At 39.1% G+C, this 13,549-nt stretch overlaps 1 protein-coding gene across 1 annotated transcript in view; it reads left to right on the top strand.

The window, feature by feature from the left end:
- The first annotated feature begins 1,118 nt into the window (after positions 1-1,118).
- The window catches only part of tbl1x (transducin beta like 1 X-linked), a 24,511-nt gene continuing 12,080 nt past the window's right edge, over positions 1,119-13,549 (top strand). The window contains exon 1 of the mRNA XM_084907730.1: positions 1,119-1,490. The gene's annotated coding sequence lies outside the window, so the exon portion shown is untranslated. The remainder of the gene's footprint in view (positions 1,491-13,549) is intronic.

The raw sequence follows: 13,549 nt of genomic DNA, 5'->3' as shown, positions 1-13,549 counted from the left end.
CTCTCAGACTTATTCAACCTCGCTGCCATAAAGGACACTTCAGAATATCATTCCTACTGGTCTATGTGAAACTGTACAACAGCTCCCATCTTCGTGAAAGGTGAACACACCTGCCAAGACCCCACACGCATTTCAATATCAGACCTTCTTATTGCTGTTTCTTAGAGTTATAGTGTACATAATATTTATTAGTGTCATTTGCACCAAACCCTTGTACACCACCAGTCTTATTTTGGTTTTATTTTATTATTTTTCTTTATCACTGTTGTATATGTAAAAGGTTATTGTGCACTACTATTGTGCATTACGAGGCCTTCAAACCTCTCTCTCTAACCTACCTATCTCTCAATATATCAAAGTGCACGTGTATGCTTGCAGGCCAACCAACTAAAAGCTCGTAATACACCACCATTTCGGTTGAGGCTGGAGGAGTTGTAGTGTTTGTATGGAATATGTGATGCGCAAATATTGCTATACATACGGTAACCAAAGGAATGTGTCACACTGATGTCAACTTGTTATTTACTTTCCAAATCTGAATGACTGAGCAAGGCGAAAGGAGAATTAATCAACCGCTGTGTGACCAGGCAGGCGAAAAATAGCGGTGTGTGGGGGGATGGGAAGAGCCCCCGAGAGGCCAGATAGGCAACAACATGCTACACTGTAGTCTCAGCGCACTGTCCTTAAACTGAAACAAGATATCATAGTGCACTTAAGCTCGAGAGCCATGTTTTAATGGTATTAATTATCCCGCCTAATCTATATGGGGGGAGGAGGGGGGGTCAAATTTAATACACGCTCTGCTCAATCCACACGTGCGCAAATATACAAAGTGTACAGTAGTTATGCGTTAATGGCACACATAGGTTCCAGACAGCACGTGTATCTTTATATTTTCCATAAGGTGTTAACAAATTGACACTTTGGCTGCTGATTTGGCTAATTAGGCCAATCAGATACAAATGAGATAAAACAGTCCCTGGATTATTAACCCCAGAATAGATCGTGTTTATAATAGTCAGGTTTATTAAAGACAGTTTAGCCTTCAACCCCCCGCCCCCGTCCCCCCGCGCTCGCTCTCTCTCTCTCTCCTATTCTGTGTGGAAGTCTCTCTCTCCCTGCCGTTTAGCGCTCGCTGCTGTCTCTTTCTGCTCCTGTTCTCAGTGAACGGTGAGGGTGAAACTCTACAGAGAGTAGCCTGCAGCCTCAGCCACAGAAACTCGGGTTTATTCCAACTTTACCGCCAGTTGTGCGTGTGTGTGTGCGCGCGCGCGCGCGTGTGTCTGGGTGAACACGCTTTGTTAGCACAGCAAATTTAGCCGGCAGTGAGTCACACACACACACACACACACCCGCGGTCGGAACTTGAAATGTGACGGTAATCAAAATGGGAGGAAAGTCGTAGCTAGCTCGCTGAAGTTGGAGGTTCTCCTTGTGGAAGAAGAAGGAAGAGGTGGCGGCGGACACCACGAGTTCACTCACAATAAAAGGTAAGCTAAGTAAAGGTCGAGTGGCACTGTTTTGGGCAGCACTGCATTCAGGCTGCTTGTGTGTTTATGTGAGTTAAAAGCGAAGAGGATAATGACTTTGAGAAATTGGTGATTACGGCGTTGATTAGGAGGATACTTACCGGCACAAAGCTTAGTCACCCATTGACTCCACACGTGTGTTGAAATTCCCGTTTGCGCCTTTTAATTTAGCCTCTTTTGTTCATGATTTTTCAAACAGCCTACTTTTCTGCTACATTGTTGTGTTTCTTAAAGAAACATACTCATGCTTAACCTTATGTAGCCGACCTGTGGACTACTTTTACTAAACCGACTTAAGTTTTAGACGTTCAAGGTTGTCCCATTGTGATGACTGATTAGTTTGTCTACTTTGGTGGAAATGTGCTACAGAAGTCAAACAACATTAAGCTGCACTTTAGGTCATTTTGTTTGAGCTAAAGCATGAATGATACATATTTATATTGTCATGCAGACTTAGGAAGCGCATGTGTGGGGGAGGGGAGAGAAATTCAACTGTACTAGACAGTGCCACCAGTTTCAAGGGCCAGTTCATGCTCTTGTATAACTCCAGTTTTAAATTGTTACTGTTAAGCTTATGACCTTCTACCATGCAGCACAGCACAGGCAGACACTTTTAGAGAAACTCTGCTGTGTAGGAAGGAATATAAATTGTGATAATGCATGTCTACATAACACTCAACAAGCACAGACTACATTAGGAGAGAAATGAGAGATTGAGAAACGTGGTTTGACCTGCCTTTTAAGACTCTAAATAGTGCCTGGAATGATGGGATACAGCTTCAACAGTCTTGTCTGCCTTAAGAGAATCAAAGTGCATCTTAATCCAGGTTATTCCAAGTTTTGGCCTTCTCCCAGTTGAATATATCCAAGATAATTAAAAACAAGGATAAACATTGACTTCTTTTAATTAAGAGGATAGGCTCTATGCCTAAACTACATGTGGACCAGTCATGCTTTTGTACCGGTTCACCAAGAGTAGAAAAAAAATGTTAATGTTGCTATATAAAAAAGATTCAGATGCCAGGACTGGCTAAAACCCCTGCTATTTAAATTCTCTTGTAACCTGATTCTACTTCAGTGGCCCACATAAGTAATGTCAATGTGATGCTCCCATTTCTTGTTGACCTAGTGGCAGTATTTGAATGTTATTTGATCTCAATACGAGTTACATATTTTCTGGGATTTTTTTTTTTTTTTTTTTGCTGAACAGCCATGCCACAGCATGTCAGTTCCCTTTAGGGCAGGACTCCAACACAGCCACCCTACAACAGGAATTTTCTTCTGTTTTAACCTCTCCATTGTTGGTTCATTTTTTTTTTTTTGGCTTTGGGTGATTATCTTGTGTCATCACCCAACCTCTTCTAAGCTTGAGGTCGTTGATCTCAATCATGCCATTCTCTTGTAAATTTTCTTATTACTGTGTCAATTTCATTGTTTCTTCAAGCACTGTAAGGCGGGGTGGCCAATTAATTTTCCCAAGAGGCCACATGAGAAACTAGGAGTGTTATGGAAGGCTAAACTCAGTTTTGTTTATCACTTTTTGAACTGCTAGCAGTAAGAGTAAATGTCACAGTTGGGCCTTAATTGTGGCCTTTGAAGTAAAAATGTCCCAATCCATAATACTACCTCCACCATACTTCACAGTTGGTCTTAGTGTCATCCAGTGAATTTTTTTTTCTTCAAACCAAGGAGTTTCTGCAGTTTTTTAAAAAAAATTTTTTTATTTATAGCAGCAGGAATGTCTACTTTTACTTGTAGACATTTTTTATGATTTTGAATTTACTGAACACCCAGGTCTATAAAAATGCTTCCTTTTTTAGCATTTTCCATTTCTATAATGGTTTTTCCAAGGTCCTGTGAAATTTGAGGCATAGTTCACACGAAGAAGTCTGTTCTTTTTTTTCTTCCTTCTTTTTTTGACGAGACTAGACTTTTTTTTGAGGCTACAGTTTAGCAGCTTCCCAATCTTCATTGATGACCTAATTTATAGGGGTGGGGGAAAAATCGATACTGTGTAGTATCGTGATATTTTGTTTGCTAATAATGTATCGATACAGGGACAGCAGAAATCGATATTTTGTTACAAAAAAAGTTTTTGTGGACTGGAACATGCTCTGACTTCAGAGCATGTTGATCAGCTCCTTTTTCTGAGCAAGAATCCTGACATTCCTTCACTGTCCAAATGTGTTTAACTTGTTTTTTGGCAGCAATAAACATGACAGTTTACTTATTTTCATTTAAGACATGTTTTATTTTAATTAAGTTTAAAACTTTTTTATTTAATGTAAAATTGTATTTTGTTTTAATTTACTTTCAAATTCTTCAGTTGCTGAATGGGCTGCATAGTTTTCATAAATTGCATAGTTCAGAATAGCTATAATTGGACTAGACTATAATACAAACCGTTCAGTTTGTCAACAATAAAACTGACTGAAATGAGAGAAAGACTGAGTGTGAGACTTTGATATTAGATAAAATTAATATTGATAAAATTTACCTTTATGTACAGAATCTGAATATCGCAAAATATTTTAAAAAATTGCAATAATATCGTGTCGTGGGATGTATGGTGATTCCCACCTCTACTAATTTATAAGGAGGGGCACGTCTACAACGGACACTTATAATCTCATTTCCAGCCTGTACTGTGACTAGTTTATTTTATGTGCTTAATAGTTTACCTTGCAAATTTACCATACATATGGAGTGTGTGCACACTGGATAGAAATGCCAGATTATCATTAATTGTTAATGTAATGTCACGTACAAAGAGTAAGGGAAAAAAGAAAAGGTCTCATGTATGACCGGTGTGTAAATTGTTTGAGTTTCAAGCAGGATATTCTTTTACATTGAGTTGTTTAAATGCACTTTCTTGTGCTGTGTTGTTTTCTAAAGATCTGGTGTGACGAGTGTCTTAAACAGTTTTTGCAACCAGCTGCTCCACTTCAGTCCAGTAGTTGGTGGGAATGTAGAAGACAACTGTGATGACTCAATATAAAGTAAGGGGTAGGCAACACTGCAACAACAGCGAACATGTAGGAGATTCAAGTCTTGCTGCAGTTTAATGTGATTTACTGCTTTAGAATTGGGGTCACTGAGTCAGCGCAGGAAGAGAGATGAGCAATAGCAGCAAAGTGAATTCAGAACACCCCAAATGCTGGACTTCAAGTAAATAAACTTGCAAGCTGTTGCTGAGATTGTCCGTGACTTTATTGAGGCTGAATTAAAATGCTACTCCAGCCAAATTTAATAAGATCATTCACGCTATGTAAAATAATTTCTCCATAACCCAATCTAGACTGCTTACCGTGCGGTGAAAACCTGTCCTTTGTTGTACGAGTTGTGTTGAACTCTAATTACAGTAGTTACAAAAGTTACAGCTTCAGTGCCACCTGGTAAAAGAACACCAGGATTTAGTTTCAGTGTTTTGCCTGTATTAATCTCTAATGTTTACTTCAGCATTAGAATTAATACTCTATAAAGTATGAGTAATGATACAGACTTTAAATCCTTCTTTTCTTAGTGGATTTATCTGTCTTTTTATTTGGCGTTCCAATAAATTGACACAATTACCATTTGTACTGAATCCTCAGGGGGCATAGCCAAATAACATTGTTAGCCTGCTTCGTGACAGGATCTGAGATGAAAGGTGTTCTTTTTAGCTTCCATGCAATACCTGGTCTTGTGTTTAAAAGAAGAAAAAAAAACATCTCATGGCCTACAGTCTATGAAACATAATAGTTCAATTATTTTATTTTTGAACTTATTTATATCGAACTACTGTAAGACTGTATTAAAAACAGAAATGTATTCCCTCTTCATAAGTAGGGCAAGGAAGTCCTGTGTGTCAGCCTTGTGGTGCTGCAAATCTCTTCACTGGGCTGTCCAAATATTTCTGTAGCAGTATTTATTTATGATAGACCATGGGGGAAGGTGGGCCATTCTCTCCCTTCAAAAGAGACATGCAGTGTTCAATGGCGACCAGCCAACTGGTGCACTGGTGGTTACTCTAAAATAACTGCCATACAAGTACTGACTAGTTGAAGGCTGTAGTTATTTATTTGGACATCATTTGGTGTTAGGGTGGTGCTGTTTATCATTGTGTGAGCTACAGCCTATGGTGCCTTCCCTCTGTCCCTACTTAGAATAAAAGTAGAGCAAGTATATATCCCTTTAGGCATCTGTTAAAAATTTAAGTATTAATGTTTAGCGCTTTTCAAGTGTAGGCAGATGATCACATCTCTTAAGTGTGACTTGCTTGATTTTCTTTTCTTGTTTTTTGTTACTTTTTAGAAGGATGAATGAAGAAATAGTTGGTGGATGACTTTTCAGGAAGTTGTGCAAGCACATACTTGCCAGAGTGGGAAAGTTCTTTACTGATGGTCATATTGTGTTTTTGCCTAAGTCTTAATCTTCATCCTGAGTCAGCCGCATAAGCTTATCTTATCTTTTGTGGAGCAATCAGTGTAGTTATGCATGCAAAGTATGTCATCATCATCTTAGCCACTCCTTGCTACATCATTTAACAAAGACTTGTGCACCTTTTGTAAACTGGGCTTAAATATTGATTGAATATTGCGATTTGATATGTGAGAGAATCCCCTGGTTATGATGGATTCACAGTTGTTTCTGAATTATATTTTATTTATTTCAAAAAAATCAACATCTGTATGTTTTTGGTTTGTTTGTTTTTTAAAATCTCTTTATAATTCCAGTCACTTGAAAGGCTGTAATTCAAACTTTGCAGTTGCTTGGACTTCTGGGTTTGCAGTATGCTGGTGGAAACCCTGCAGTGTATGTGTGCATGCTTGGGTTTTGTCAGTAACACTGAAAGTCCACAGTTCTCAAAAGGACTGGATGATGTTAGGGCTGTTAGAATTGGCCAAAAAAGACATTTCGTTATTCCTTTACCAAAATCCACTCAGGTTCAAACCATTATTGCATATTAGACGTATCTGCAGCATGTCTGCAAGCAGGCATACCACTACAATGAGACATCACGTCTTACATAGTTATTTTATTTAAAGTTGTTTATTTTTAGATTGATTTGAGTGCAAATCACACTTGAGCTCAGCTGTGAACTCCCTGCCATCAAAACCACATGGTTGTTACAGAACTATTCACTCTTGTCAGACCCTGGACTTACATTTCATTTTCAGTCACTGATAGTGACAAGCTGTAACTTCTGTCCATGCTTTTAGGCTGTCTGCTGGTGTAGTGCAAAATGTAAGGATCCTGATGACTGAATTTAGCCTGAAGTAGTTAGAAGAGCTATAAAGAAGTTTGAAAAACTAAATTAAAATAATCAGGGAAATGTTGTGACTTAACACATTATTTACCTTATTGTGGTAGGCTTAATTGTTTGCTCCCTGTATTTCCTTGCACCAGCAGCTGTGTGTCTGAAATCTGAAGCAGCAAGCTGCTTTGCTGTTTCCACTCTGCCACTGTGCAACATTGTGGGTAAATATTTCCACATTAACGGTCCTGTTCCCAGCTGCTGGGTCTAAAAACTTTACTGGTAGAAACTCTGCATTGCATTCTGTGTGGCTTGCAAGATAAGACAAATGGCACAACAGTGTTGCTTGTCGTTTTTGTTTTTCCAAAGAATATTATTTATTTGTATGTATTTTATGATTTTTATAGTTAGATTATATTGATTATATAATCCAATTTAGACTACTTGTTGACAGCCTCGTGTTATGTAGGTTAGTTCATTTAACTAGCCAACATCCACCTCATAATAAGTGATTTCCATTTTATTTGTGGAGGTGGTGTGTAGGTGCTTGGGCCAGGTGGGCTGTCAGCCATGTACCACAATGTTGGAAACCCTGCATTAAGGTGAAAGGTATCTCTCTTGCTCTCTCTGTGGGCTGGCAATAGTGGTGCTGCAACAGCAGCACTGTCTTTGTGGACAACAGCTGTTCAGTGAGGTAGCTATATGCAGAGATTGAGGCAGGCAGTATGGCTCGAGCATCACACCAGTGCCATTTTTATGGCATTACAATTAGAGCAGGGCGATATGACCAAAAACATTTATCACGATATAGATCTGAAAATTTGCGATAACGATATAACTGACGATAATTGACACTAGACAAAATACTTTACAACTCCACAATTTTATTAGTGCAAAAAAACCATCAATGTATTTTCACTTAAACAAGCAGCTGTTTTTTGCATTAGTTATATAAAAATCTAACAGTGCAAATTCCTTGCTGACAGTTTAACCAAAAGGCATTTCCAGTGGACATTGGCCGACATATCCTCAGCATAACAGTGTATAATATCCACAAAACTTAAAAAGAGGTTATACACACGCAATACAGTAATATTATGTTGAAGCACCGTACATATCACTCCACGAGGCTCCTGCCTACGATAGCCGTAATGCTCCAACAATCCATCAAGCGGTGCGGGTTTGTAGCTTAGGAAAGTCGTACTAAAACATTTGACAAGCGCAGTGTACATAAAATCGTTTTGAGGTCAGTAAACACAACCTGAATTCAAACATAACGCACACGGGATTATAAGGGGCAGTGTCGATTTTCAGAAAAATCTAATTATTGATTTTAAGTGTGCCGTATTTTCCAAAAAACACGGTAATAATGACGGTCCGCTAGCATGCTCTACCAAAAATAGTGCTTTGTTGTGTATCTGACGGATGAAAGCTAAACCAGTTCCACATCACTGAAGTTGCAGCATTTTTACAAACCAATTCTGGTTCATCCGTTTCATTCAACGATCCGCTTTCGCCCTTGTCATTCTCCGTCGCCGCCGTGCCTTTTTCGCCATGTGCATATGAAAACAAAGACACTGCGCATGCGCGTTTTACCCATATTCTATCGCGTTATTTCATTTTCTTGTCATTGCCCAACATTATACCGGTATTACTGTGAACGGTATGATATGGCCCAGCCCTAATTACAATATCATAGAGAGAAACCCAGTGATTCTCTTTGAGCAAGCATGTGGTGACAGCGGGGATGGAGGGGGGGGGGGGAAAAGCTCTTTTCAAAAGAGAAGGCGACCATCGAGCTTGACACTAGAAGCGAAGATAGAAAAGAAGACCACAGGGAAACAACAAACACTGAGCTCAGAGGGCTTGTATCTGAAGACCAGGAGCGTGCAGCTCTGAGTCCAGAGATACCTGCAGAAAGACACAATGAGAGAGGACATGTAGAGGAACAAAGAAGCACAAACTACAGATGGTAGAAGGCAGAAAGTTAATGCATGCAACTCTGACATTTAAATGCACGCCAACTGAAAGCCTTAATAAAGGCATTCAAAAAAACAGAGAATAGAGTTGAGGTGAGGCTAAGTGCATCATGCAGCAGCTGGATGTATATGCAGCAGTATTTAAGATCAGCTTGTATTACACAGCAATAGCAGTGTTTAGTTTTTTGTTTTCTTCGTTTATGCTTAAAATTGCAACAGGATATCGCAATAAGACATTTTCATAGTTTTGGCCAAGAAGCAAAAATGAATGTACTTCTGTAAAATGTGGTAGTAGTATTCTGTGACTGTCTATAATTGTGTGTATTTCCATGACCCATATACTCATGCGGTTGCAAGAGGAAACCCTAAAATGTCCCAAACTTTTATTGCTCGTGTGCAGTCAGTTGTTCAGCATGGAAGATGCTGTGTGGAGGACACAGACAAAGGGAAATCTTTGGTGTGTTAGTGTTACAGTGTAAATGCTGGCTAAAGAAGCAGCCGTGAGATGGCTTAGAATGAAGATCAGTTTTTCAGCACGCTTGTCTGACTTGTTTGCTTGACCCTGATGTCAGATGGAAGGAAAGCTCAAGGAGAGTGGGGGTATTTAGGGTGGCATGAGCAGCTGTTGACAGAGAAGCAAGAGCCTTTGGTCACCATAGCAACACTTGTATTGCCCACACTGGTGTGTCTCGGTGTTTACAGCTCATTTGTGCTATCCTCATTTTGATGAAGAAAAAGAAATGCCTTGCAGAGGCCTCTGAAATGACTACTAACTTGTTAAGGATTCTTTGTGTATTTATTCAATAGTAATAAACACTATAATGGTTACTTTTTTTTTTTCGGGTAGTGAAATAGTGTTTATGCAAAAGCTTGTTAAGACATAGTGTACACTCCCATAGAGATGTAATACTTTCAGTTCCTGTCAGTGGTGTAGACAATGGCCGCATTTGCGTAATGTCAACACAGCCAAAACACTTCCAAATGCTCTATTCATTATTCATTTAGGCGTTTATTATCAGACGTGCAGATAATTCACTCTCCGCTTCGCTTGGTATGCACTGGCCTAGATGGAAAACCACATAAATTTGTGAAGTTCTAACTGAGCAATGGGAAAGGTGGATTTTTATGTTGTTTGTGTGCTGCCTTCAGCATGAAGGAAGGAAAAAAAAAAAAAAAAGAAAAAAAAAAAAAGCTTTGTGTCCCAGAATCTCCTCCACACAATGTACTTATTCGCCACCCACCCCCACAAAGCCATATACACAGGCATGCCCCACAGTGACTAGTTCTCGATACGCTTGTGTGAATGTATGTATGAAAGAAGCTTATCTGGAGACGCCAAATTAATAGCTTACCAGTAACCTGGTTATTTTGTCTTCAGTGTAGCTTGTCAGTAATCAGATTTATTTCCAGTTCCATGCTGTATGCTTTTAAACTAATCCAATATAGTAACATTTTAATATATGCAATAATTTGTTGTACTTGCATGACAAAATGATGCATCTGTCATCACCCAAAATGACCAAAATCATTTAGGCAAGGTGTGGGCAGGTTGTTTCATGTAGCGGATAAAAAGCTGTTAAGAATGATTAGAGTAATATAGCACTTTTTATTTTTAAGGAATAAAGATGCTACATTTAGACTTAACAGTAGTTAATAATTTTGTAATGTGTGAGAGAGATGGATGGATGATCTCATTTAGATGTTTTTACTAGAAATAATCAGTCATTTTAGCCCTCTTCTGTTATAAAATGAAAGCAGTTTTAGAGTGTACTCTTTGATGATGAAAATACAGATTCATCTTCTTTTGAGTCATATGCTCTGTTTATTAAAAAATTGATGTTTTGCTCTCTTATGGTTACAAATGTAGGGTCTGTGCTAATAGAGAAGACACCTGGGAATTCCCTGCTTTGAACACTATAATACTAGTTTGGTTTCAACTGAGAAAACTAAATGTCACCCGTATGCAAGTGAGAGATGACATTTTTATTTGATGTTGACAAGTTTTGCATGAGGGTGGATCTTGGGTCCTGAATGGAAACAATTATGATGGCTCCATCAGTGATCCTTAGTCTGTTGCCATTTTCCAATCATTTCCTAGGGAGAAACCCTCTTTTCCAGTGTCTCTCTTGCGAGTGCAAATTCACTCATATTGCCGTGTCTAATAAGGAGTACAAATTTGACTTGTAATTTTGCGAGGATCATAGGATTGGGTGTGTTTGATGAAGCTCTAGTGGGACTGAATGCCCTCATTAATGTGTTATGTGGGATTCATGGTATCATGTTTGTGTCCATTTGCAAAGGTATTTGGTTACACAGAGTGAAGGTGTATGGGTATACAACCTATGCAGACATGCTTGCATGTAGACTTCAAAAAGGAAAAAAGAAAACAAAAAAAAAAATGCAGACAGAAGCTGCAGTGGTCACACAACTATGCCAGCCGCTTCAGCCTCATGACTCATCATGCTGAAAGATCTAGTAGCCCAGTCCTTGTAGTTCCAGGCATGGCCAACCATGCCTTGGAGAGCCTATAGAATTTATTTATTTTTTTCATTTTCCGCAACTCATTACTGTAACAGGTAATTTCACGTGTGAGATGCACTCATCCAAAGGTGTGGTAATGTGTGGGTGTAGTCACTGGTTGGAATGAAAAACCTGCAGACTTCCATTGCACTTGGCTGGCCACCCCTGGTAAACGTTAAGTGTTTCCACCCATAGCAAGCATGGGAGAAGTGTTTCCCCTAGAGACCGAAGGCTACCATCCCCCATCATTTGCCGACCTACATTGACTGTCATTTAGTGACTCACTGAGAAAGGCAAAGGACAATGCACAAATGGTTGTTGTTGTGATTACCTGTGTGGGGATCATTATCACAATGCATCCCTCCACTGTCCCCTTGCCCCCCCCCCCAGACTGCAGCCCAAACCAGAAGCTTCAAAGGCGGGTTTTACTCAGCAGAGCAGTTCAAGAGAAAATGGCTGCTGTTTCCAGGTCTTGTTTGCACATCTGTCAGGAGTTGACTGTTCAGGAGAAAATGGGGTCCGTGGTATGCAGGGTTTTTTTTTAACATTGTTCTATTCAAGCCTGCATGTGTAGGAGATGCCTGAATGTGTCTTTTTCTTTGCTGTATTATTATTATTATTATTATTATTTATTTATTTTTACAGCCAAATGTTGATGTTCAGAAAGCATTTGATTTGATTTTTAGTGAGGTTTTCACAGGAAAAGATCTAAGATTTCTGCACAAGGTATTATTCGATTTGCTGTGAAATTTTTTGCACATTTTTTAAATCAACACATGCTGTTTTAAATGCTCAAATAGTTGCATTTAAACTGTTTCATATGTAATCCTTTCATTTTCCTTAAGGGGAATATCAATATTTTGTTGTTGATCTGTTTTTGCACATTTTAGAGCAGCTTGATATTTAAAACTCTTGGTTTATGTATTGAAGCAGGTTTCCGAGGTTTATAACCACCCCTTTTCCAAAAAAAGTCTCAATTAATTTGAAATTTGACTTCATACAAATTAAGATTTGACCAGCTTTCATACCACTCTCCAGTCTTTCATCTGATATCCCTCTGTGGTCACAGTTCAAAATGTGAAGCTCAAAACAGGGAAGTTGGAAAAACGCTGTAACAGCATAGCATGACAATTTGAGTTCCCCCTCCCCCAACACCGCCACCTTCTGTGAATTGCATCGTATGTTAGTCATGTCTGTTTCTTAGGAATGTACTAATTTATCAACAAAGCGTCTGTAGAGGGAAGTGTTAGGTGCTGACTATCCTTGGTCTTTCTGCAAAAATAAAAATAAAAAGGAAAAGAAAAGAGACATCTGTCCTTATAGCTGACATCCAGTTTCATATTTCTTGTGAGTCTTTGAGTATCAGCTAGTACCTGCTATTTCTACATCCACATTATATGCTATGATAAGATCAAATCCAAAGCTGTAGTACCTGTTAAATAAATCAACTATGCAGTAACTGGGCAGAAAAACATACTGGCAAAAGTCTAAGTTGTCTATTTCAACACTGAAAATATCTCGAAGCATTCAGCCACAGCATTGCTGGGCATTGTTGTCGCGTTTTTTAGCCAGCAGCAGAGGCACAGTCCTGGCACAATATTGCTTTAGTATTGTGCTGTTGCTGCACAGAGCTAACCAGACCCTTGTCTACATGTTGCCACTGTGTCACTTGGGGACACTGTCAGATATGTGGAACAGCCAGTAATGTGTGCTACTTTGTTCAGTTTTGGCTCTTGTTAGTTCTCTGGCTTTCGCTCTGTTGCAGAGAAGACACAATTCATAATTTAAATGTATAGACTGTTCTCTGCAGCCATTGTTGATGGTTTTTAATGTGTGCTTCTTATTTATGTATTAATTTGTAATTTTGTGATTCTTCTTCTTCGTGGTGCACACTCACACTTTCCTGTTTTAATCAGCTTTTCAACCAGTTGGCTTTAAACCTGCTGTAATCTTGTAATGTCATCAGTCAGCCAACATACTGTTGGCTTTCTGAAGGACTGCACTCTAGCATCTGCGTTGGTTTCAATCCAGTAATTGTGTTATCTGTGTAGCCGTAGAGCTACACTCGACATCCACGCACGACCATAAATTAAGCAGAAATCAGAGAGCTGAATTGAGGTCTCGGATTTCTGGGGTTAGCACACTGGTATATCCCTGTATACCAGTGTGCTGGTATACAGGGATATGCACATGAATTCACATTAGCACATCGCTTCGCATTAACATATCATGAATTCAGAAACAATAACATGCTATGTGAACACTAAGGAGGCATTAAGCAGGCT

This window comes from Perissodus microlepis, chromosome 16, assembly GCF_051167445.1.
Source record: "Perissodus microlepis isolate ML-2025 ecotype Zambia chromosome 16, ASM5116744v1, whole genome shotgun sequence".
NCBI lineage: Eukaryota > Metazoa > Chordata > Actinopteri > Cichliformes > Cichlidae > Perissodus > Perissodus microlepis.
Note: the sequence above shows the minus strand (reverse complement) of the source record. Positions and strands in the feature narration are given on the sequence as shown.